Source organism: Nicotiana sylvestris, unplaced genomic scaffold (assembly GCF_000393655.2).
Source record: "Nicotiana sylvestris unplaced genomic scaffold, ASM39365v2 Un00049, whole genome shotgun sequence".
Taxonomy (NCBI): Eukaryota; Viridiplantae; Streptophyta; class Magnoliopsida; order Solanales; family Solanaceae; genus Nicotiana; species Nicotiana sylvestris.
Genome location: NW_027184385.1, coordinates 46621 through 63903, shown reverse-complemented (window position 1 = coordinate 63903; position 17283 = coordinate 46621). Strand labels below are relative to the sequence as shown.

Below are 17283 nucleotides of genomic sequence, written 5' to 3'. Positions count from 1 at the left end.
TATGATCGCATCCAACATTCCTTGCACTCTAAATTTTCTTATTACCCTTCCTCCTTCCGCTCTAGGTGCGAAAGTGTGAAGCCTTAAAACGACATAACTTTACGCTCATTTATCCGTTTTACGCGATTCCTCTTTTGATTTTATGTATTTTTACGGATGCCGCCTTCGAAACCAAGACGTAGTGACATGTCAAGATCCTCTTTAATTTTTTTTATCATTCATGTAAAAAAAATATCGTTTACACTGCGTAAAAGTCATTTGTGATTTTATTGGATCTACCATCGATATATTAAAAGAAGTAGGATACAAATTTTGCCAAAAAAAAGGATGCAACACGAGGACTTCCCAGGGGGTCACCCATCCTAGTACTACTCTCGCCCAAGCACGCTTAACTTCGGAGTTCTGATGGGATCCGGTGCGTTAGTGCTGGTATGATCGCATCCAACATTCCTTGCACTCTAAATTTTCTTATTACCCTTCCTCCTTCCGCTCTAGGTGCGAAAGTGTGAAGCCTTAAAACGACATAACTTTACGCTCATTTATCCGTTTTACGCGATTCCTCTTTTGATTTTATGTATTTTTACGGATGCCGCCTTCGAAACCAAGACGTAGTGACATGTCAAGATCCTCTTTAATTTTTTTTTATCATTCATGTAAAAAAAATATCGTTTACACTGCGTAAAAGTCATTTGTGATTTTATTGGATCTACCATCGATATATTAAAAGAAGTAGGATACAAATTTTGCCAAAAAAAAGGATGCAACACGAGGACTTCCCAGGGGGTCACCCATCCTAGTACTACTCTCGCCCAAGCACGCTTAACTTCGGAGTTCTGATGGGATCCGGTGCGTTAGTGCTGGTATGATCGCATCCAACATTCCTTGCACTCTAAATTTTCTTATTACCCTTCCTCCTTCCGCTCTAGGTGCGAAAGTGTGAAGCCTTAAAACGACATAACTTTACGCTCATTTATCCGTTTTACGCGATTCCTCTTTTGATTTTATGTATTTTTACGGATGCCGCCTTCGAAACCAAGACGTAGTGACATGTCAAGATCCTCTTTAATTTTTTTTTATCATTCATGTAAAAAAAATATCGTTTACACTGCGTAAAAGTCATTTGTGATTTTATTGGATCTACCATCGATATATTAAAAGAAGTAGGATACAAATTTTGCCAAAAAAAAGGATGCAACACGAGGACTTCCCAGGGGGTCACCCATCCTAGTACTACTCTCGCCCAAGCACGCTTAACTTCGGAGTTCTGATGGGATCCGGTGCGTTAGTGCTGGTATGATCGCATCCAACATTCCTTGCACTCTAAATTTTCTTATTACCCTTCCTCCTTCCGCTCTAGGTGCGAAAGTGTGAAGCCTTAAAACGACATAACTTTACGCTCATTTATCCGTTTTACGCGATTCCTCTTTTGATTTTATGTATTTTTACGGATGCCGCCTTCGAAACCAAGACGTAGTGACATGTCAAGATCCTCTTTAATTTTTTTTATCATTCATGTAAAAAAAATATCGTTTACACTGCGTAAAAGTCATTTGTGATTTTATTGGATCTACCATCGATATATTAAAAGAAGTAGGATACAAATTTTGCCAAAAAAAAGGATGCAACACGAGGACTTCCCAGGGGGTCACCCATCCTAGTACTACTCTCGCCCAAGCACGCTTAACTTCGGAGTTCTGATGGGATCCGGTGCGTTAGTGCTGGTATGATCGCATCCAACATTCCTTGCACTCTAAATTTTCTTATTACCCTTCCTCCTTCCGCTCTAGGTGCGAAAGTGTGAAGCCTTAAAACGACATAACTTTACGCTCATTTATCCGTTTTACGCGATTCCTCTTTTGATTTTATGTATTTTTACGGATGCCGCCTTCGAAACCAAGACGTAGTGACATGTCAAGATCCTCTTTAATTTTTTTTATCATTCATGTAAAAAAAATATCGTTTACACTGCGTAAAAGTCATTTGTGATTTTATTGGATCTACCATCGATATATTAAAAGAAGTAGGATACAAATTTTGCCAAAAAAAAGGATGCAACACGAGGACTTCCCAGGGGGTCACCCATCCTAGTACTACTCTCGCCCAAGCACGCTTAACTTCGGAGTTCTGATGGGATCCGGTGCGTTAGTGCTGGTATGATCGCATCCAACATTCCTTGCACTCTAAATTTTCTTATTACCCTTCCTCCTTCCGCTCTAGGTGCGAAAGTGTGAAGCCTTAAAACGACATAACTTTACGCTCATTTATCCGTTTTACGCGATTCCTCTTTTGATTTTATGTATTTTTACGGATGCCGCCTTCGAAACCAAGACGTAGTGACATGTCAAGATCCTCTTTAATTTTTTTTATCATTCATGTAAAAAAAATATCGTTTACACTGCGTAAAAGTCATTTGTGATTTTATTGGATCTACCATCGATATATTAAAAGAAGTAGGATACAAATTTTGCCAAAAAAAAGGATGCAACACGAGGACTTCCCAGGGGGTCACCCATCCTAGTACTACTCTCGCCCAAGCACGCTTAACTTCGGAGTTCTGATGGGATCCGGTGCGTTAGTGCTGGTATGATCGCATCCAACATTCCTTGCACTCTAAATTTTCTTATTACCCTTCCTCCTTCCGCTCTAGGTGCGAAAGTGTGAAGCCTTAAAACGACATAACTTTACGCTCATTTATCCGTTTTACGCGATTCCTCTTTTGATTTTATGTATTTTTACGGATGCCGCCTTCGAAACCAAGACGTAGTGACATGTCAAGATCCTCTTTAATTTTTTTTATCATTCATGTAAAAAAAATATCGTTTACACTGCGTAAAAGTCATTTGTGATTTTATTGGATCTACCATCGATATATTAAAAGAAGTAGGATACAAATTTTGCCAAAAAAAAGGATGCAACACGAGGACTTCCCAGGGGGTCACCCATCCTAGTACTACTCTCGCCCAAGCACGCTTAACTTCGGAGTTCTGATGGGATCCGGTGCGTTAGTGCTGGTATGATCGCATCCAACATTCCTTGCACTCTAAATTTTCTTATTACCCTTCCTCCTTCCGCTCTAGGTGCGAAAGTGTGAAGCCTTAAAACGACATAACTTTACGCTCATTTATCCGTTTTACGCGATTCCTCTTTTGATTTTATGTATTTTTACGGATGCCGCCTTCGAAACCAAGACGTAGTGACATGTCAAGATCCTCTTTAATTTTTTTTATCATTCATGTAAAAAAAATATCGTTTACACTGCGTAAAAGTCATTTGTGATTTTATTGGATCTACCATCGATATATTAAAAGAAGTAGGATACAAATTTTGCCAAAAAAAAGGATGCAACACGAGGACTTCCCAGGGGGTCACCCATCCTAGTACTACTCTCGCCCAAGCACGCTTAACTTCGGAGTTCTGATGGGATCCGGTGCGTTAGTGCTGGTATGATCGCATCCAACATTCCTTGCACTCTAAATTTTCTTATTACCCTTCCTCCTTCCGCTCTAGGTGCGAAAGTGTGAAGCCTTAAAACGACATAACTTTACGCTCATTTATCCGTTTTACGCGATTCCTCTTTTGATTTTATGTATTTTTACGGATGCCGCCTTCGAAACCAAGACGTAGTGACATGTCAAGATCCTCTTTAATTTTTTTTTATCATTCATGTAAAAAAAATATCGTTTACACTGCGTAAAAGTCATTTGTGATTTTATTGGATCTACCATCGATATATTAAAAGAAGTAGGATACAAATTTTGCCAAAAAAAAGGATGCAACACGAGGACTTCCCAGGGGGTCACCCATCCTAGTACTACTCTCGCCCAAGCACGCTTAACTTCGGAGTTCTGATGGGATCCGGTGCGTTAGTGCTGGTATGATCGCATCCAACATTCCTTGCACTCTAAATTTTCTTATTACCCTTCCTCCTTCCGCTCTAGGTGCGAAAGTGTGAAGCCTTAAAACGACATAACTTTACGCTCATTTATCCGTTTTACGCGATTCCTCTTTTGATTTTATGTATTTTTACGGATGCCGCCTTCGAAACCAAGACGTAGTGACATGTCAAGATCCTCTTTAATTTTTTTTATCATTCATGTAAAAAAAATATCGTTTACACTGCGTAAAAGTCATTTGTGATTTTATTGGATCTACCATCGATATATTAAAAGAAGTAGGATACAAATTTTGCCAAAAAAAAGGATGCAACACGAGGACTTCCCAGGGGGTCACCCATCCTAGTACTACTCTCGCCCAAGCACGCTTAACTTCGGAGTTCTGATGGGATCCGGTGCGTTAGTGCTGGTATGATCGCATCCAACATTCCTTGCACTCTAAATTTTCTTATTACCCTTCCTCCTTCCGCTCTAGGTGCGAAAGTGTGAAGCCTTAAAACGACATAACTTTACGCTCATTTATCCGTTTTACGCGATTCCTCTTTTGATTTTATGTATTTTTACGGATGCCGCCTTCGAAACCAAGACGTAGTGACATGTCAAGATCCTCTTTAATTTTTTTTTATCATTCATGTAAAAAAAATATCGTTTACACTGCGTAAAAGTCATTTGTGATTTTATTGGATCTACCATCGATATATTAAAAGAAGTAGGATACAAATTTTGCCAAAAAAAAGGATGCAACACGAGGACTTCCCAGGGGGTCACCCATCCTAGTACTACTCTCGCCCAAGCACGCTTAACTTCGGAGTTCTGATGGGATCCGGTGCGTTAGTGCTGGTATGATCGCATCCAACATTCCTTGCACTCTAAATTTTCTTATTACCCTTCCTCCTTCCGCTCTAGGTGCGAAAGTGTGAAGCCTTAAAACGACATAACTTTACGCTCATTTATCCGTTTTACGCGATTCCTCTTTTGATTTTATGTATTTTTACGGATGCCGCCTTCGAAACCAAGACGTAGTGACATGTCAAGATCCTCTTTAATTTTTTTTTATCATTCATGTAAAAAAAATATCGTTTACACTGCGTAAAAGTCATTTGTGATTTTATTGGATCTACCATCGATATATTAAAAGAAGTAGGATACAAATTTTGCCAAAAAAAAGGATGCAACACGAGGACTTCCCAGGGGGTCACCCATCCTAGTACTACTCTCGCCCAAGCACGCTTAACTTCGGAGTTCTGATGGGATCCGGTGCGTTAGTGCTGGTATGATCGCATCCAACATTCCTTGCACTCTAAATTTTCTTATTACCCTTCCTCCTTCCGCTCTAGGTGCGAAAGTGTGAAGCCTTAAAACGACATAACTTTACGCTCATTTATCCGTTTTACGCGATTCCTCTTTTGATTTTATGTATTTTTACGGATGCCGCCTTCGAAACCAAGACGTAGTGACATGTCAAGATCCTCTTTAATTTTTTTTTATCATTCATGTAAAAAAAATATCGTTTACACTGCGTAAAAGTCATTTGTGATTTTATTGGATCTACCATCGATATATTAAAAGAAGTAGGATACAAATTTTGCCAAAAAAAAGGATGCAACACGAGGACTTCCCAGGGGGTCACCCATCCTAGTACTACTCTCGCCCAAGCACGCTTAACTTCGGAGTTCTGATGGGATCCGGTGCGTTAGTGCTGGTATGATCGCATCCAACATTCCTTGCACTCTAAATTTTCTTATTACCCTTCCTCCTTCCGCTCTAGGTGCGAAAGTGTGAAGCCTTAAAACGACATAACTTTACGCTCATTTATCCGTTTTACGCGATTCCTCTTTTGATTTTATGTATTTTTACGGATGCCGCCTTCGAAACCAAGACGTAGTGACATGTCAAGATCCTCTTTAATTTTTTTTATCATTCATGTAAAAAAAATATCGTTTACACTGCGTAAAAGTCATTTGTGATTTTATTGGATCTACCATCGATATATTAAAAGAAGTAGGATACAAATTTTGCCAAAAAAAAGGATGCAACACGAGGACTTCCCAGGGGGTCACCCATCCTAGTACTACTCTCGCCCAAGCACGCTTAACTTCGGAGTTCTGATGGGATCCGGTGCGTTAGTGCTGGTATGATCGCATCCAACATTCCTTGCACTCTAAATTTTCTTATTACCCTTCCTCCTTCCGCTCTAGGTGCGAAAGTGTGAAGCCTTAAAACGACATAACTTTACGCTCATTTATCCGTTTTACGCGATTCCTCTTTTGATTTTATGTATTTTTACGGATGCCGCCTTCGAAACCAAGACGTAGTGACATGTCAAGATCCTCTTTAATTTTTTTTTATCATTCATGTAAAAAAAATATCGTTTACACTGCGTAAAAGTCATTTGTGATTTTATTGGATCTACCATCGATATATTAAAAGAAGTAGGATACAAATTTTGCCAAAAAAAAGGATGCAACACGAGGACTTCCCAGGGGGTCACCCATCCTAGTACTACTCTCGCCCAAGCACGCTTAACTTCGGAGTTCTGATGGGATCCGGTGCGTTAGTGCTGGTATGATCGCATCCAACATTCCTTGCACTCTAAATTTTCTTATTACCCTTCCTCCTTCCGCTCTAGGTGCGAAAGTGTGAAGCCTTAAAACGACATAACTTTACGCTCATTTATCCGTTTTACGCGATTCCTCTTTTGATTTTATGTATTTTTACGGATGCCGCCTTCGAAACCAAGACGTAGTGACATGTCAAGATCCTCTTTAATTTTTTTTATCATTCATGTAAAAAAAATATCGTTTACACTGCGTAAAAGTCATTTGTGATTTTATTGGATCTACCATCGATATATTAAAAGAAGTAGGATACAAATTTTGCCAAAAAAAAGGATGCAACACGAGGACTTCCCAGGGGGTCACCCATCCTAGTACTACTCTCGCCCAAGCACGCTTAACTTCGGAGTTCTGATGGGATCCGGTGCGTTAGTGCTGGTATGATCGCATCCAACATTCCTTGCACTCTAAATTTTCTTATTACCCTTCCTCCTTCCGCTCTAGGTGCGAAAGTGTGAAGCCTTAAAACGACATAACTTTACGCTCATTTATCCGTTTTACGCGATTCCTCTTTTGATTTTATGTATTTTTACGGATGCCGCCTTCGAAACCAAGACGTAGTGACATGTCAAGATCCTCTTTAATTTTTTTTATCATTCATGTAAAAAAAATATCGTTTACACTGCGTAAAAGTCATTTGTGATTTTATTGGATCTACCATCGATATATTAAAAGAAGTAGGATACAAATTTTGCCAAAAAAAAGGATGCAACACGAGGACTTCCCAGGGGGTCACCCATCCTAGTACTACTCTCGCCCAAGCACGCTTAACTTCGGAGTTCTGATGGGATCCGGTGCGTTAGTGCTGGTATGATCGCATCCAACATTCCTTGCACTCTAAATTTTCTTATTACCCTTCCTCCTTCCGCTCTAGGTGCGAAAGTGTGAAGCCTTAAAACGACATAACTTTACGCTCATTTATCCGTTTTACGCGATTCCTCTTTTGATTTTATGTATTTTTACGGATGCCGCCTTCGAAACCAAGACGTAGTGACATGTCAAGATCCTCTTTAATTTTTTTTATCATTCATGTAAAAAAAATATCGTTTACACTGCGTAAAAGTCATTTGTGATTTTATTGGATCTACCATCGATATATTAAAAGAAGTAGGATACAAATTTTGCCAAAAAAAAGGATGCAACACGAGGACTTCCCAGGGGGTCACCCATCCTAGTACTACTCTCGCCCAAGCACGCTTAACTTCGGAGTTCTGATGGGATCCGGTGCGTTAGTGCTGGTATGATCGCATCCAACATTCCTTGCACTCTAAATTTTCTTATTACCCTTCCTCCTTCCGCTCTAGGTGCGAAAGTGTGAAGCCTTAAAACGACATAACTTTACGCTCATTTATCCGTTTTACGCGATTCCTCTTTTGATTTTATGTATTTTTACGGATGCCGCCTTCGAAACCAAGACGTAGTGACATGTCAAGATCCTCTTTAATTTTTTTTTATCATTCATGTAAAAAAAATATCGTTTACACTGCGTAAAAGTCATTTGTGATTTTATTGGATCTACCATCGATATATTAAAAGAAGTAGGATACAAATTTTGCCAAAAAAAAGGATGCAACACGAGGACTTCCCAGGGGGTCACCCATCCTAGTACTACTCTCGCCCAAGCACGCTTAACTTCGGAGTTCTGATGGGATCCGGTGCGTTAGTGCTGGTATGATCGCATCCAACATTCCTTGCACTCTAAATTTTCTTATTACCCTTCCTCCTTCCGCTCTAGGTGCGAAAGTGTGAAGCCTTAAAACGACATAACTTTACGCTCATTTATCCGTTTTACGCGATTCCTCTTTTGATTTTATGTATTTTTACGGATGCCGCCTTCGAAACCAAGACGTAGTGACATGTCAAGATCCTCTTTAATTTTTTTTTATCATTCATGTAAAAAAAATATCGTTTACACTGCGTAAAAGTCATTTGTGATTTTATTGGATCTACCATCGATATATTAAAAGAAGTAGGATACAAATTTTGCCAAAAAAAAGGATGCAACACGAGGACTTCCCAGGGGGTCACCCATCCTAGTACTACTCTCGCCCAAGCACGCTTAACTTCGGAGTTCTGATGGGATCCGGTGCGTTAGTGCTGGTATGATCGCATCCAACATTCCTTGCACTCTAAATTTTCTTATTACCCTTCCTCCTTCCGCTCTAGGTGCGAAAGTGTGAAGCCTTAAAACGACATAACTTTACGCTCATTTATCCGTTTTACGCGATTCCTCTTTTGATTTTATGTATTTTTACGGATGCCGCCTTCGAAACCAAGACGTAGTGACATGTCAAGATCCTCTTTAATTTTTTTTTATCATTCATGTAAAAAAAATATCGTTTACACTGCGTAAAAGTCATTTGTGATTTTATTGGATCTACCATCGATATATTAAAAGAAGTAGGATACAAATTTTGCCAAAAAAAAGGATGCAACACGAGGACTTCCCAGGGGGTCACCCATCCTAGTACTACTCTCGCCCAAGCACGCTTAACTTCGGAGTTCTGATGGGATCCGGTGCGTTAGTGCTGGTATGATCGCATCCAACATTCCTTGCACTCTAAATTTTCTTATTACCCTTCCTCCTTCCGCTCTAGGTGCGAAAGTGTGAAGCCTTAAAACGACATAACTTTACGCTCATTTATCCGTTTTACGCGATTCCTCTTTTGATTTTATGTATTTTTACGGATGCCGCCTTCGAAACCAAGACGTAGTGACATGTCAAGATCCTCTTTAATTTTTTTTATCATTCATGTAAAAAAAATATCGTTTACACTGCGTAAAAGTCATTTGTGATTTTATTGGATCTACCATCGATATATTAAAAGAAGTAGGATACAAATTTTGCCAAAAAAAAGGATGCAACACGAGGACTTCCCAGGGGGTCACCCATCCTAGTACTACTCTCGCCCAAGCACGCTTAACTTCGGAGTTCTGATGGGATCCGGTGCGTTAGTGCTGGTATGATCGCATCCAACATTCCTTGCACTCTAAATTTTCTTATTACCCTTCCTCCTTCCGCTCTAGGTGCGAAAGTGTGAAGCCTTAAAACGACATAACTTTACGCTCATTTATCCGTTTTACGCGATTCCTCTTTTGATTTTATGTATTTTTACGGATGCCGCCTTCGAAACCAAGACGTAGTGACATGTCAAGATCCTCTTTAATTTTTTTTATCATTCATGTAAAAAAAATATCGTTTACACTGCGTAAAAGTCATTTGTGATTTTATTGGATCTACCATCGATATATTAAAAGAAGTAGGATACAAATTTTGCCAAAAAAAAGGATGCAACACGAGGACTTCCCAGGGGGTCACCCATCCTAGTACTACTCTCGCCCAAGCACGCTTAACTTCGGAGTTCTGATGGGATCCGGTGCGTTAGTGCTGGTATGATCGCATCCAACATTCCTTGCACTCTAAATTTTCTTATTACCCTTCCTCCTTCCGCTCTAGGTGCGAAAGTGTGAAGCCTTAAAACGACATAACTTTACGCTCATTTATCCGTTTTACGCGATTCCTCTTTTGATTTTATGTATTTTTACGGATGCCGCCTTCGAAACCAAGACGTAGTGACATGTCAAGATCCTCTTTAATTTTTTTTATCATTCATGTAAAAAAAATATCGTTTACACTGCGTAAAAGTCATTTGTGATTTTATTGGATCTACCATCGATATATTAAAAGAAGTAGGATACAAATTTTGCCAAAAAAAAGGATGCAACACGAGGACTTCCCAGGGGGTCACCCATCCTAGTACTACTCTCGCCCAAGCACGCTTAACTTCGGAGTTCTGATGGGATCCGGTGCGTTAGTGCTGGTATGATCGCATCCAACATTCCTTGCACTCTAAATTTTCTTATTACCCTTCCTCCTTCCGCTCTAGGTGCGAAAGTGTGAAGCCTTAAAACGACATAACTTTACGCTCATTTATCCGTTTTACGCGATTCCTCTTTTGATTTTATGTATTTTTACGGATGCCGCCTTCGAAACCAAGACGTAGTGACATGTCAAGATCCTCTTTAATTTTTTTTTATCATTCATGTAAAAAAAATATCGTTTACACTGCGTAAAAGTCATTTGTGATTTTATTGGATCTACCATCGATATATTAAAAGAAGTAGGATACAAATTTTGCCAAAAAAAAGGATGCAACACGAGGACTTCCCAGGGGGTCACCCATCCTAGTACTACTCTCGCCCAAGCACGCTTAACTTCGGAGTTCTGATGGGATCCGGTGCGTTAGTGCTGGTATGATCGCATCCAACATTCCTTGCACTCTAAATTTTCTTATTACCCTTCCTCCTTCCGCTCTAGGTGCGAAAGTGTGAAGCCTTAAAACGACATAACTTTACGCTCATTTATCCGTTTTACGCGATTCCTCTTTTGATTTTATGTATTTTTACGGATGCCGCCTTCGAAACCAAGACGTAGTGACATGTCAAGATCCTCTTTAATTTTTTTTTATCATTCATGTAAAAAAAATATCGTTTACACTGCGTAAAAGTCATTTGTGATTTTATTGGATCTACCATCGATATATTAAAAGAAGTAGGATACAAATTTTGCCAAAAAAAAGGATGCAACACGAGGACTTCCCAGGGGGTCACCCATCCTAGTACTACTCTCGCCCAAGCACGCTTAACTTCGGAGTTCTGATGGGATCCGGTGCGTTAGTGCTGGTATGATCGCATCCAACATTCCTTGCACTCTAAATTTTCTTATTACCCTTCCTCCTTCCGCTCTAGGTGCGAAAGTGTGAAGCCTTAAAACGACATAACTTTACGCTCATTTATCCGTTTTACGCGATTCCTCTTTTGATTTTATGTATTTTTACGGATGCCGCCTTCGAAACCAAGACGTAGTGACATGTCAAGATCCTCTTTAATTTTTTTTATCATTCATGTAAAAAAAATATCGTTTACACTGCGTAAAAGTCATTTGTGATTTTATTGGATCTACCATCGATATATTAAAAGAAGTAGGATACAAATTTTGCCAAAAAAAAGGATGCAACACGAGGACTTCCCAGGGGGTCACCCATCCTAGTACTACTCTCGCCCAAGCACGCTTAACTTCGGAGTTCTGATGGGATCCGGTGCGTTAGTGCTGGTATGATCGCATCCAACATTCCTTGCACTCTAAATTTTCTTATTACCCTTCCTCCTTCCGCTCTAGGTGCGAAAGTGTGAAGCCTTAAAACGACATAACTTTACGCTCATTTATCCGTTTTACGCGATTCCTCTTTTGATTTTATGTATTTTTACGGATGCCGCCTTCGAAACCAAGACGTAGTGACATGTCAAGATCCTCTTTAATTTTTTTTTATCATTCATGTAAAAAAAATATCGTTTACACTGCGTAAAAGTCATTTGTGATTTTATTGGATCTACCATCGATATATTAAAAGAAGTAGGATACAAATTTTGCCAAAAAAAAGGATGCAACACGAGGACTTCCCAGGGGGTCACCCATCCTAGTACTACTCTCGCCCAAGCACGCTTAACTTCGGAGTTCTGATGGGATCCGGTGCGTTAGTGCTGGTATGATCGCATCCAACATTCCTTGCACTCTAAATTTTCTTATTACCCTTCCTCCTTCCGCTCTAGGTGCGAAAGTGTGAAGCCTTAAAACGACATAACTTTACGCTCATTTATCCGTTTTACGCGATTCCTCTTTTGATTTTATGTATTTTTACGGATGCCGCCTTCGAAACCAAGACGTAGTGACATGTCAAGATCCTCTTTAATTTTTTTTTATCATTCATGTAAAAAAAATATCGTTTACACTGCGTAAAAGTCATTTGTGATTTTATTGGATCTACCATCGATATATTAAAAGAAGTAGGATACAAATTTTGCCAAAAAAAAGGATGCAACACGAGGACTTCCCAGGGGGTCACCCATCCTAGTACTACTCTCGCCCAAGCACGCTTAACTTCGGAGTTCTGATGGGATCCGGTGCGTTAGTGCTGGTATGATCGCATCCAACATTCCTTGCACTCTAAATTTTCTTATTACCCTTCCTCCTTCCGCTCTAGGTGCGAAAGTGTGAAGCCTTAAAACGACATAACTTTACGCTCATTTATCCGTTTTACGCGATTCCTCTTTTGATTTTATGTATTTTTACGGATGCCGCCTTCGAAACCAAGACGTAGTGACATGTCAAGATCCTCTTTAATTTTTTTTATCATTCATGTAAAAAAAATATCGTTTACACTGCGTAAAAGTCATTTGTGATTTTATTGGATCTACCATCGATATATTAAAAGAAGTAGGATACAAATTTTGCCAAAAAAAAGGATGCAACACGAGGACTTCCCAGGGGGTCACCCATCCTAGTACTACTCTCGCCCAAGCACGCTTAACTTCGGAGTTCTGATGGGATCCGGTGCGTTAGTGCTGGTATGATCGCATCCAACATTCCTTGCACTCTAAATTTTCTTATTACCCTTCCTCCTTCCGCTCTAGGTGCGAAAGTGTGAAGCCTTAAAACGACATAACTTTACGCTCATTTATCCGTTTTACGCGATTCCTCTTTTGATTTTATGTATTTTTACGGATGCCGCCTTCGAAACCAAGACGTAGTGACATGTCAAGATCCTCTTTAATTTTTTTTATCATTCATGTAAAAAAAATATCGTTTACACTGCGTAAAAGTCATTTGTGATTTTATTGGATCTACCATCGATATATTAAAAGAAGTAGGATACAAATTTTGCCAAAAAAAAGGATGCAACACGAGGACTTCCCAGGGGGTCACCCATCCTAGTACTACTCTCGCCCAAGCACGCTTAACTTCGGAGTTCTGATGGGATCCGGTGCGTTAGTGCTGGTATGATCGCATCCAACATTCCTTGCACTCTAAATTTTCTTATTACCCTTCCTCCTTCCGCTCTAGGTGCGAAAGTGTGAAGCCTTAAAACGACATAACTTTACGCTCATTTATCCGTTTTACGCGATTCCTCTTTTGATTTTATGTATTTTTACGGATGCCGCCTTCGAAACCAAGACGTAGTGACATGTCAAGATCCTCTTTAATTTTTTTTATCATTCATGTAAAAAAAATATCGTTTACACTGCGTAAAAGTCATTTGTGATTTTATTGGATCTACCATCGATATATTAAAAGAAGTAGGATACAAATTTTGCCAAAAAAAAGGATGCAACACGAGGACTTCCCAGGGGGTCACCCATCCTAGTACTACTCTCGCCCAAGCACGCTTAACTTCGGAGTTCTGATGGGATCCGGTGCGTTAGTGCTGGTATGATCGCATCCAACATTCCTTGCACTCTAAATTTTCTTATTACCCTTCCTCCTTCCGCTCTAGGTGCGAAAGTGTGAAGCCTTAAAACGACATAACTTTACGCTCATTTATCCGTTTTACGCGATTCCTCTTTTGATTTTATGTATTTTTACGGATGCCGCCTTCGAAACCAAGACGTAGTGACATGTCAAGATCCTCTTTAATTTTTTTTTATCATTCATGTAAAAAAAATATCGTTTACACTGCGTAAAAGTCATTTGTGATTTTATTGGATCTACCATCGATATATTAAAAGAAGTAGGATACAAATTTTGCCAAAAAAAAGGATGCAACACGAGGACTTCCCAGGGGGTCACCCATCCTAGTACTACTCTCGCCCAAGCACGCTTAACTTCGGAGTTCTGATGGGATCCGGTGCGTTAGTGCTGGTATGATCGCATCCAACATTCCTTGCACTCTAAATTTTCTTATTACCCTTCCTCCTTCCGCTCTAGGTGCGAAAGTGTGAAGCCTTAAAACGACATAACTTTACGCTCATTTATCCGTTTTACGCGATTCCTCTTTTGATTTTATGTATTTTTACGGATGCCGCCTTCGAAACCAAGACGTAGTGACATGTCAAGATCCTCTTTAATTTTTTTTTATCATTCATGTAAAAAAAATATCGTTTACACTGCGTAAAAGTCATTTGTGATTTTATTGGATCTACCATCGATATATTAAAAGAAGTAGGATACAAATTTTGCCAAAAAAAAGGATGCAACACGAGGACTTCCCAGGGGGTCACCCATCCTAGTACTACTCTCGCCCAAGCACGCTTAACTTCGGAGTTCTGATGGGATCCGGTGCGTTAGTGCTGGTATGATCGCATCCAACATTCCTTGCACTCTAAATTTTCTTATTACCCTTCCTCCTTCCGCTCTAGGTGCGAAAGTGTGAAGCCTTAAAACGACATAACTTTACGCTCATTTATCCGTTTTACGCGATTCCTCTTTTGATTTTATGTATTTTTACGGATGCCGCCTTCGAAACCAAGACGTAGTGACATGTCAAGATCCTCTTTAATTTTTTTTATCATTCATGTAAAAAAAATATCGTTTACACTGCGTAAAAGTCATTTGTGATTTTATTGGATCTACCATCGATATATTAAAAGAAGTAGGATACAAATTTTGCCAAAAAAAAGGATGCAACACGAGGACTTCCCAGGGGGTCACCCATCCTAGTACTACTCTCGCCCAAGCACGCTTAACTTCGGAGTTCTGATGGGATCCGGTGCGTTAGTGCTGGTATGATCGCATCCAACATTCCTTGCACTCTAAATTTTCTTATTACCCTTCCTCCTTCCGCTCTAGGTGCGAAAGTGTGAAGCCTTAAAACGACATAACTTTACGCTCATTTATCCGTTTTACGCGATTCCTCTTTTGATTTTATGTATTTTTACGGATGCCGCCTTCGAAACCAAGACGTAGTGACATGTCAAGATCCTCTTTAATTTTTTTTTATCATTCATGTAAAAAAAATATCGTTTACACTGCGTAAAAGTCATTTGTGATTTTATTGGATCTACCATCGATATATTAAAAGAAGTAGGATACAAATTTTGCCAAAAAAAAGGATGCAACACGAGGACTTCCCAGGGGGTCACCCATCCTAGTACTACTCTCGCCCAAGCACGCTTAACTTCGGAGTTCTGATGGGATCCGGTGCGTTAGTGCTGGTATGATCGCATCCAACATTCCTTGCACTCTAAATTTTCTTATTACCCTTCCTCCTTCCGCTCTAGGTGCGAAAGTGTGAAGCCTTAAAACGACATAACTTTACGCTCATTTATCCGTTTTACGCGATTCCTCTTTTGATTTTATGTATTTTTACGGATGCCGCCTTCGAAACCAAGACGTAGTGACATGTCAAGATCCTCTTTAATTTTTTTTTATCATTCATGTAAAAAAAATATCGTTTACACTGCGTAAAAGTCATTTGTGATTTTATTGGATCTACCATCGATATATTAAAAGAAGTAGGATACAAATTTTGCCAAAAAAAAGGATGCAACACGAGGACTTCCCAGGGGGTCACCCATCCTAGTACTACTCTCGCCCAAGCACGCTTAACTTCGGAGTTCTGATGGGATCCGGTGCGTTAGTGCTGGTATGATCGCATCCAACATTCCTTGCACTCTAAATTTTCTTATTACCCTTCCTCCTTCCGCTCTAGGTGCGAAAGTGTGAAGCCTTAAAACGACATAACTTTACGCTCATTTATCCGTTTTACGCGATTCCTCTTTTGATTTTATGTATTTTTACGGATGCCGCCTTCGAAACCAAGACGTAGTGACATGTCAAGATCCTCTTTAATTTTTTTTATCATTCATGTAAAAAAAATATCGTTTACACTGCGTAAAAGTCATTTGTGATTTTATTGGATCTACCATCGATATATTAAAAGAAGTAGGATACAAATTTTGCCAAAAAAAAGGATGCAACACGAGGACTTCCCAGGGGGTCACCCATCCTAGTACTACTCTCGCCCAAGCACGCTTAACTTCGGAGTTCTGATGGGATCCGGTGCGTTAGTGCTGGTATGATCGCATCCAACATTCCTTGCACTCTAAATTTTCTTATTACCCTTCCTCCTTCCGCTCTAGGTGCGAAAGTGTGAAGCCTTAAAACGACATAACTTTACGCTCATTTATCCGTTTTACGCGATTCCTCTTTTGATTTTATGTATTTTTACGGATGCCGCCTTCGAAACCAAGACGTAGTGACATGTCAAGATCCTCTTTAATTTTTTTTTATCATTCATGTAAAAAAAATATCGTTTACACTGCGTAAAAGTCATTTGTGATTTTATTGGATCTACCATCGATATATTAAAAGAAGTAGGATACAAATTTTGCCAAAAAAAAGGATGCAACACGAGGACTTCCCAGGGGGTCACCCATCCTAGTACTACTCTCGCCCAAGCACGCTTAACTTCGGAGTTCTGATGGGATCCGGTGCGTTAGTGCTGGTATGATCGCATCCAACATTCCTTGCACTCTAAATTTTCTTATTACCCTTCCTCCTTCCGCTCTAGGTGCGAAAGTGTGAAGCCTTAAAACGACATAACTTTACGCTCATTTATCCGTTTTACGCGATTCCTCTTTTGATTTTATGTATTTTTACGGATGCCGCCTTCGAAACCAAGACGTAGTGACATGTCAAGATCCTCTTTAATTTTTTTTTATCATTCATGTAAAAAAAATATCGTTTACACTGCGTAAAAGTCATTTGTGATTTTATTGGATCTACCATCGATATATTAAAAGAAGTAGGATACAAATTTTGCCAAAAAAAAGGATGCAACACGAGGACTTCCCAGGGGGTCACCCATCCTAGTACTACTCTCGCCCAAGCACGCTTAACTTCGGAGTTCTGATGGGATCCGGTGCGTTAGTGCTGGTATGATCGCATCCAACATTCCTTGCACTCTAAATTTTCTTATTACCCTTCCTCCTTCCGCTCT

General features: G+C 39.7%; 40 non-coding genes across 40 annotated transcripts; all 40 read right to left on the bottom strand.

Moving 5' to 3' along the window:
- Positions 1-324: 324 nt before the first annotated feature.
- Positions 325-443, bottom strand: LOC138884806 (5S ribosomal RNA). The gene has a single exon (XR_011404845.1). It is a non-coding gene; the product is annotated as a 5S ribosomal RNA (ribosomal RNA).
- A 312-nt stretch (positions 444-755) lies between these two features.
- LOC138884805 (5S ribosomal RNA) lies at positions 756-874 on the bottom strand. The gene has a single exon (XR_011404844.1). It is a non-coding gene; the product is annotated as a 5S ribosomal RNA (ribosomal RNA).
- Positions 875-1186: 312 nt separating this feature from the next.
- Positions 1187-1305, bottom strand: LOC138884804 (5S ribosomal RNA). Its single transcript, XR_011404843.1, has one exon. It is a non-coding gene; the product is annotated as a 5S ribosomal RNA (ribosomal RNA).
- A 311-nt stretch (positions 1306-1616) lies between these two features.
- LOC138884802 (5S ribosomal RNA) lies at positions 1617-1735 on the bottom strand. The gene has a single exon (XR_011404841.1). It is a non-coding gene; the product is annotated as a 5S ribosomal RNA (ribosomal RNA).
- A 311-nt stretch (positions 1736-2046) lies between these two features.
- LOC138884801 (5S ribosomal RNA) lies at positions 2047-2165 on the bottom strand. The gene has a single exon (XR_011404840.1). It is a non-coding gene; the product is annotated as a 5S ribosomal RNA (ribosomal RNA).
- A 311-nt stretch (positions 2166-2476) lies between these two features.
- LOC138884800 (5S ribosomal RNA) lies at positions 2477-2595 on the bottom strand. The gene has a single exon (XR_011404839.1). It is a non-coding gene; the product is annotated as a 5S ribosomal RNA (ribosomal RNA).
- Positions 2596-2906: 311 nt separating this feature from the next.
- On the bottom strand, positions 2907-3025 carry LOC138884799 (5S ribosomal RNA). The gene has a single exon (XR_011404838.1). It is a non-coding gene; the product is annotated as a 5S ribosomal RNA (ribosomal RNA).
- A 311-nt stretch (positions 3026-3336) lies between these two features.
- LOC138884798 (5S ribosomal RNA) lies at positions 3337-3455 on the bottom strand. Its single transcript, XR_011404837.1, has one exon. It is a non-coding gene; the product is annotated as a 5S ribosomal RNA (ribosomal RNA).
- A 312-nt stretch (positions 3456-3767) lies between these two features.
- LOC138884797 (5S ribosomal RNA) lies at positions 3768-3886 on the bottom strand. The gene has a single exon (XR_011404836.1). It is a non-coding gene; the product is annotated as a 5S ribosomal RNA (ribosomal RNA).
- A 311-nt stretch (positions 3887-4197) lies between these two features.
- Positions 4198-4316, bottom strand: LOC138884796 (5S ribosomal RNA). The gene has a single exon (XR_011404835.1). It is a non-coding gene; the product is annotated as a 5S ribosomal RNA (ribosomal RNA).
- A 312-nt stretch (positions 4317-4628) lies between these two features.
- On the bottom strand, positions 4629-4747 carry LOC138884795 (5S ribosomal RNA). Its single transcript, XR_011404834.1, has one exon. It is a non-coding gene; the product is annotated as a 5S ribosomal RNA (ribosomal RNA).
- A 312-nt stretch (positions 4748-5059) lies between these two features.
- On the bottom strand, positions 5060-5178 carry LOC138884794 (5S ribosomal RNA). Its single transcript, XR_011404833.1, has one exon. It is a non-coding gene; the product is annotated as a 5S ribosomal RNA (ribosomal RNA).
- Positions 5179-5490: 312 nt separating this feature from the next.
- LOC138884793 (5S ribosomal RNA) lies at positions 5491-5609 on the bottom strand. Its single transcript, XR_011404832.1, has one exon. It is a non-coding gene; the product is annotated as a 5S ribosomal RNA (ribosomal RNA).
- Positions 5610-5920: 311 nt separating this feature from the next.
- Positions 5921-6039, bottom strand: LOC138884791 (5S ribosomal RNA). Its single transcript, XR_011404830.1, has one exon. It is a non-coding gene; the product is annotated as a 5S ribosomal RNA (ribosomal RNA).
- A 312-nt stretch (positions 6040-6351) lies between these two features.
- LOC138884790 (5S ribosomal RNA) lies at positions 6352-6470 on the bottom strand. The gene has a single exon (XR_011404829.1). It is a non-coding gene; the product is annotated as a 5S ribosomal RNA (ribosomal RNA).
- Positions 6471-6781: 311 nt separating this feature from the next.
- Positions 6782-6900, bottom strand: LOC138884789 (5S ribosomal RNA). The gene has a single exon (XR_011404828.1). It is a non-coding gene; the product is annotated as a 5S ribosomal RNA (ribosomal RNA).
- A 311-nt stretch (positions 6901-7211) lies between these two features.
- LOC138884788 (5S ribosomal RNA) lies at positions 7212-7330 on the bottom strand. The gene has a single exon (XR_011404827.1). It is a non-coding gene; the product is annotated as a 5S ribosomal RNA (ribosomal RNA).
- Positions 7331-7641: 311 nt separating this feature from the next.
- LOC138884787 (5S ribosomal RNA) lies at positions 7642-7760 on the bottom strand. The gene has a single exon (XR_011404826.1). It is a non-coding gene; the product is annotated as a 5S ribosomal RNA (ribosomal RNA).
- A 312-nt stretch (positions 7761-8072) lies between these two features.
- Positions 8073-8191, bottom strand: LOC138884786 (5S ribosomal RNA). Its single transcript, XR_011404825.1, has one exon. It is a non-coding gene; the product is annotated as a 5S ribosomal RNA (ribosomal RNA).
- Positions 8192-8503: 312 nt separating this feature from the next.
- On the bottom strand, positions 8504-8622 carry LOC138884785 (5S ribosomal RNA). Its single transcript, XR_011404824.1, has one exon. It is a non-coding gene; the product is annotated as a 5S ribosomal RNA (ribosomal RNA).
- Positions 8623-8934: 312 nt separating this feature from the next.
- Positions 8935-9053, bottom strand: LOC138884784 (5S ribosomal RNA). The gene has a single exon (XR_011404823.1). It is a non-coding gene; the product is annotated as a 5S ribosomal RNA (ribosomal RNA).
- Positions 9054-9364: 311 nt separating this feature from the next.
- Positions 9365-9483, bottom strand: LOC138884782 (5S ribosomal RNA). The gene has a single exon (XR_011404822.1). It is a non-coding gene; the product is annotated as a 5S ribosomal RNA (ribosomal RNA).
- A 311-nt stretch (positions 9484-9794) lies between these two features.
- LOC138884781 (5S ribosomal RNA) lies at positions 9795-9913 on the bottom strand. The gene has a single exon (XR_011404821.1). It is a non-coding gene; the product is annotated as a 5S ribosomal RNA (ribosomal RNA).
- A 311-nt stretch (positions 9914-10224) lies between these two features.
- On the bottom strand, positions 10225-10343 carry LOC138884779 (5S ribosomal RNA). Its single transcript, XR_011404819.1, has one exon. It is a non-coding gene; the product is annotated as a 5S ribosomal RNA (ribosomal RNA).
- A 312-nt stretch (positions 10344-10655) lies between these two features.
- Positions 10656-10774, bottom strand: LOC138884778 (5S ribosomal RNA). Its single transcript, XR_011404818.1, has one exon. It is a non-coding gene; the product is annotated as a 5S ribosomal RNA (ribosomal RNA).
- A 312-nt stretch (positions 10775-11086) lies between these two features.
- On the bottom strand, positions 11087-11205 carry LOC138884777 (5S ribosomal RNA). The gene has a single exon (XR_011404817.1). It is a non-coding gene; the product is annotated as a 5S ribosomal RNA (ribosomal RNA).
- A 311-nt stretch (positions 11206-11516) lies between these two features.
- Positions 11517-11635, bottom strand: LOC138884776 (5S ribosomal RNA). Its single transcript, XR_011404816.1, has one exon. It is a non-coding gene; the product is annotated as a 5S ribosomal RNA (ribosomal RNA).
- Positions 11636-11947: 312 nt separating this feature from the next.
- LOC138884775 (5S ribosomal RNA) lies at positions 11948-12066 on the bottom strand. The gene has a single exon (XR_011404815.1). It is a non-coding gene; the product is annotated as a 5S ribosomal RNA (ribosomal RNA).
- A 312-nt stretch (positions 12067-12378) lies between these two features.
- LOC138884774 (5S ribosomal RNA) lies at positions 12379-12497 on the bottom strand. The gene has a single exon (XR_011404814.1). It is a non-coding gene; the product is annotated as a 5S ribosomal RNA (ribosomal RNA).
- Positions 12498-12808: 311 nt separating this feature from the next.
- Positions 12809-12927, bottom strand: LOC138884773 (5S ribosomal RNA). The gene has a single exon (XR_011404813.1). It is a non-coding gene; the product is annotated as a 5S ribosomal RNA (ribosomal RNA).
- Positions 12928-13238: 311 nt separating this feature from the next.
- LOC138884772 (5S ribosomal RNA) lies at positions 13239-13357 on the bottom strand. The gene has a single exon (XR_011404812.1). It is a non-coding gene; the product is annotated as a 5S ribosomal RNA (ribosomal RNA).
- Positions 13358-13668: 311 nt separating this feature from the next.
- On the bottom strand, positions 13669-13787 carry LOC138884771 (5S ribosomal RNA). Its single transcript, XR_011404811.1, has one exon. It is a non-coding gene; the product is annotated as a 5S ribosomal RNA (ribosomal RNA).
- Positions 13788-14099: 312 nt separating this feature from the next.
- LOC138884770 (5S ribosomal RNA) lies at positions 14100-14218 on the bottom strand. Its single transcript, XR_011404810.1, has one exon. It is a non-coding gene; the product is annotated as a 5S ribosomal RNA (ribosomal RNA).
- Positions 14219-14530: 312 nt separating this feature from the next.
- Positions 14531-14649, bottom strand: LOC138884768 (5S ribosomal RNA). Its single transcript, XR_011404808.1, has one exon. It is a non-coding gene; the product is annotated as a 5S ribosomal RNA (ribosomal RNA).
- Positions 14650-14960: 311 nt separating this feature from the next.
- On the bottom strand, positions 14961-15079 carry LOC138884766 (5S ribosomal RNA). Its single transcript, XR_011404807.1, has one exon. It is a non-coding gene; the product is annotated as a 5S ribosomal RNA (ribosomal RNA).
- Positions 15080-15391: 312 nt separating this feature from the next.
- Positions 15392-15510, bottom strand: LOC138884765 (5S ribosomal RNA). The gene has a single exon (XR_011404806.1). It is a non-coding gene; the product is annotated as a 5S ribosomal RNA (ribosomal RNA).
- Positions 15511-15822: 312 nt separating this feature from the next.
- On the bottom strand, positions 15823-15941 carry LOC138884764 (5S ribosomal RNA). Its single transcript, XR_011404805.1, has one exon. It is a non-coding gene; the product is annotated as a 5S ribosomal RNA (ribosomal RNA).
- A 311-nt stretch (positions 15942-16252) lies between these two features.
- LOC138884763 (5S ribosomal RNA) lies at positions 16253-16371 on the bottom strand. Its single transcript, XR_011404804.1, has one exon. It is a non-coding gene; the product is annotated as a 5S ribosomal RNA (ribosomal RNA).
- A 312-nt stretch (positions 16372-16683) lies between these two features.
- Positions 16684-16802, bottom strand: LOC138884762 (5S ribosomal RNA). The gene has a single exon (XR_011404803.1). It is a non-coding gene; the product is annotated as a 5S ribosomal RNA (ribosomal RNA).
- Positions 16803-17114: 312 nt separating this feature from the next.
- Positions 17115-17233, bottom strand: LOC138884761 (5S ribosomal RNA). The gene has a single exon (XR_011404802.1). It is a non-coding gene; the product is annotated as a 5S ribosomal RNA (ribosomal RNA).
- Positions 17234-17283: the final 50 nt, after the last annotated feature.